This window comes from Ochotona princeps, chromosome 14 (genome assembly GCF_030435755.1).
Source record: "Ochotona princeps isolate mOchPri1 chromosome 14, mOchPri1.hap1, whole genome shotgun sequence".
NCBI classification, from domain to species: Eukaryota; Metazoa; Chordata; class Mammalia; order Lagomorpha; family Ochotonidae; genus Ochotona; species Ochotona princeps.
This window is the reverse complement of record NC_080845.1, coordinates 60,423,443-60,427,994: the sequence shown is the minus strand read 5'-3', so window position 1 is coordinate 60,427,994 and position 4,552 is coordinate 60,423,443.

The following is a 4,552-nucleotide window of genomic DNA, read 5'->3' as shown; positions in this document are numbered from 1 at the left end:
TTTCCATCTGGGCCAAAATGACAATGTTGTCCATGTTCTCTTCTGGAACCTTTTGCCTTTGTCCTTTAATCTGAGTCTGTGACCCACCTCACATTCTCTCGGGTGTGTGTGAGGCCCGGGGGACAGCTGTTTTTGTCCCGTGGTTTTCCATCCTCACCGATGCAAATCCCGGACAGGCCAACACGTTGCCTGACTGTTCAGCATGCATCGGTGTCAGCTCAGGCTGCTGTTAGAAAAAGGCCATGGCCTGGGGTTTTTAAATGACAGGGATTTGTTTTTCACAGGCCTTAAGGCTGGAAAGCCAAGACCAAGGTGCCCACATCTGTCGAGAGCCCGTCTCCTGGTGGTGCCTTCTCACTGTGCCCTCACATGGTGGAAGGGGCCAGAAAGACTTTCGGGCCCTCTTAGGAAGGGGCACAGATGGGCCTCTTGACTTGATCACCTGCCGAAGGCCCCCATTCCACACTGGAGTCAGGGCTGCAACATGTGACCTCCTGGGAGAACCCAAACCATGAGTTCCTCACACCAGCACACAAGAATGTGACACTCAGTGAATGGCATACTCTGGCCTGCCCTTGGCAGAGAATTGCTCTCTCCTGATACGAACAGTCCAGCTTTGCCCGTCGCCTGGGCCTGGGGATGGCACATCCTCTCCGTGTCCCCAGGCACGGCTCAGCAGCCTACACCTGGGCCTGCCATTTCTGGTTTGGAGCTGAAGCTCATGTGTAGCAGGTGGCAGACGGCCAAAACATCATTGACTTCACAGCTTTAGCTACTTGCAGTTTAGAATCGAGCAGCGCCCACTCCACCAGGAGTTATTACTCTGCTAAAATTCATGTAATTGTCATTAGTCTGTAAAATTGCCCACTCAGCACCTCCAGGCTGAGCGCCTCTTCACTGAAAAGGCTTGAGCAAAGAAGTGTTGGGGATTTCAGAGGGTTCTTTTCCCTCCAGATTTGGGAAGATTTCCATAGGCGGAAGGAGACCCCAAGTCTAAACAAGAAACTGATTGATATTTCACGTATACCTTGAACATACAACTGGAGGGTATCTTTTTTGGGCATACTTGTGTTTTGACGGTGACCTATCCCACGAGGTCAGGTGTGAGATTTGCCCACCTGTGGCATTACGTCAGCACTCAGGCAGTTCTGACTTTGGGGCAGTCCGGAGTTGAAGTTCTGGCTTGGGAAGGCCGTGCCTGGATTTGCTGGTCTTCCCTTGAGTGCAAGGTCCTGCAATGGTTCAGCGTACCGCTCAGGATAGGGGAGGCAGGTAAGCTCTTTTTTTTTTTTTTTTTTTTTTTAAGATTTTATTGTTATTGGAAAGCCGGATATACAGAGAGGAGGAGAGACAGGGAGGAAGATCTTCCGTCTGATGATTCACTCCCCAAGTGAGCCGCAACGGGCCGGTACGCGCCAATCCGATGCCGGGAACCTGGAACCTGTTCCGGGTCTCCCACACGGGTGCAGTGTCCCAATGCATTGGGCCGTCCTCGACTGCTTTCCCAGGCCACAAGCAGGGAGCTGGATGGGAAGTGGAGCTGCTGGGATTAGAAGCGGCGCCCATATGGGATCCCGGGGCGTTAGAGGTGAGGACTTTAGCCGCTAGGCCACGCCGCCGGGCCCAAGTAAGCTCTTGCTAAGCAAGACTCAGTGAGCACTGCACCCCACTGTTCAGTGGTACTGATGGTTTTCGTTCTTAAAGCGCCGTGAGGTTCTTCTACAAGGCTACTGCACTGCTGGGTCTTTGAGATGCTGACTCCCAGCTGCCCCTCTGGAGGATGCCCTGGGACCCCACTGTTGGCATCCCCTGCGGGGGCTCCCCAGGTTAGAGAGGTCCGTGGGAGTGACAGCATCCAGGGCAGGTCTGGGCTGTGCCCTTGGCACCCAGGCCTCTGACTGGGATCGCCTGCTGGTGCAGTCTCATAGCGTGGGCTTTGCTCATTCATGAATTTATCACTTTCACTTCCAATCAGGTGATGTCTGTTTCTAAAAAATTAGCATTTGTGCGGAACATTGCAGCTGCAAGTTGAGTGTTCCTCCTCCGGAATGCAGGGAACCAGGAGAGTTTGGGATTTGGGAATATTTGCACACACATCGTGAGGATGGGTTCCAGGTGTCAACACAGAATTCTTTACATGTTTCATTCACACCCAACACTCAGAGCCCAAAGGCAACTTCACACTGTCTTAAGGTCTCCAACTGTCTTCCCTGTGAGTGGCTGGGACCACCACCGCTGGCTGCCTCCCCCGGCCTGCCATTAACAGGAATCTGGGATTGGGAGTGGAGCTGGGACTGACCCTAGGTGTTCCGAGCCAGCATCTCAATTGCCAGGCCGAGCCTGGATTCCCCAACCACAGAATCAGACAATGCATGCTGTTTGAGTCTGGTTTCTTGGCCTCAGTGTTTCTGAAACCCTCCCTGTGGGGGTTGCAGTCCATTTATTCTCACTGCCCTGCAGTCTTTGTTGGTCGGGGTGCACCCTAGGGTGCTTATTCTTTCTCTGGGAGATGGGTACTTAGGTGGTTTCCATATATTTTTAAACATCTATTCATTTTTATTGGAAAGTCAGGTCCACAGAGAGAGAGAGACAGAGAGAATGGTCCTCCATCTGATGGCCCACTCCCCAAGTGGCCGCAATGGTTGCAGCTGAGCCAATCTGAAACCAGGAGCCAGGAGCTTCTTCTGGGTCTCCCACATGGGTGCAGAGACCCCGCATCCCATCCAGCATCCCGCTTGTGGCCTGGGAAAGCAGTGGAGGACGGTCCAATGGCTTGTGTCTCTGCACCTGTGTGGGAGACATGGAGGAGGCTCCTGGCTCCTGGTTTTAAATTGGTTTAGCTCTGGCCTTTGGGGAGTGGGCTGGTGGATGGAAAATTTTTCTCTCTGTATCACCTTCTCTCTGAAAATCTGCTTTTCTAATAAAAATAAATCTAAAAAAAATGAGACTCGTGATGACTTGGAGCAGTTAGAGTGGCAGGTCCTTAAGGAAGGAAGCCAGGTGCCAGTTTTTGTGACTCTATGATTTCCGTGTTCAGTAGAAGAGAGGCCGGTGGAGGGTGAACCCCAGGCAGTCTGCGCACGGTCCTGACATTCTAGGTTGACTCACTCATATTTTTCACAGCCCTTTTCTGGGACAATTTATTTCCCTCTGCTTGTTTGGGAATTGTAAATTAATCTAAAAAAAGTACCAAAAGTATTAATTATAACACTGAACAGCACAGTCAGGAATCATCTGCCACCTATGCAATCACGGTGTGTCATACGATTTAAAATTGTTTTTAGTTATCACTGATTTCCATTTAAAGGGCACCCCCATCACATCACACCACACTACCTACACCACACCACACCATACCACATTGCACCACACCACATGACACCACCCCATCCCACCCCACACTTCACCACACCACAGTGCACCACACCACACCACACCATATCACACCACACCACACCACACCACAACATACCACACTGCACCACACCACAACATACCACACCACACCATATCACACCGCACCGCACCGCACCGCACCGCACTGCACTGCACCACACCACACCACCTACACCGCACCATACTCCACCACACTGTACCACTCCACCTCACCCCACACCACCCCACCCCACACCACACCACACCACACTGCACCACACCATACCACACCACACCACACCACACCACATCACACTGCACCACACCACACCATTCCACACATACCACCTACACCAAGCACAGCACACCACATCACACCATACCACACCATACCAAACCACAGCACAGCACAGCACAGCACACCACACCACACCAGAGTGCTCCCATCTGCTGATTTATTTACCCTTTGTTCCAATGCCTGTACTAGGACTGGGTCCTCCCACAGTGATTGCCGGGGCCAAGCCCTGGAGCTGCTGCCTCCCAGGGTCTCCTGGAGCAGGAGCCTGAAGTCAGGAGGCAGAGCTGGACGTTGAACATTGGTGACCCAGTCTGGGACACAGCTGTGCCAAGTGGCACCTTAGCTGTGCGCTGTGCCTGCTTCCTTTGCTGTCTGAGCTTATTTTATCATATGTAATTAAGTTCTTATTTTCTCCAACAAATGAATACAATGGTTCTATTCAACCATAGGGGCTGTGTTCCAAGACCCCCAGTGGATATTTGAAGCTGTAGATAGAACCCAACTCTCCATCTGCCGCTCTCTCCTGTACGTACCACTGCCATGTGTCAGGCAGAACACATCTGTCCTTCCGTGTGCTATGCCCTTCCTTTGACGACTGCTCTTTGCTTTGGGGCCGTTAACATGCAAAATAAGCACTGTTTGAACACAAGCATTGGGATACCACAACAACTGATGGGGACTAAGTGACTGGAGGGTGGGTAGAGTATACAGCATGGATACGCAGAATGAAGGCATGGCCACATCCTGGGTCGGAGGGAGCAGGCCAGGGTGACGTTTTATGGTGCTTGTTCATTTCTGGGATTTTCCATCTAATAGTTTCCAATTTCTCAGAGAGTGGCAGAGCAGGTGAAGGGAACCATGAGGGTTTACTCATTAGAC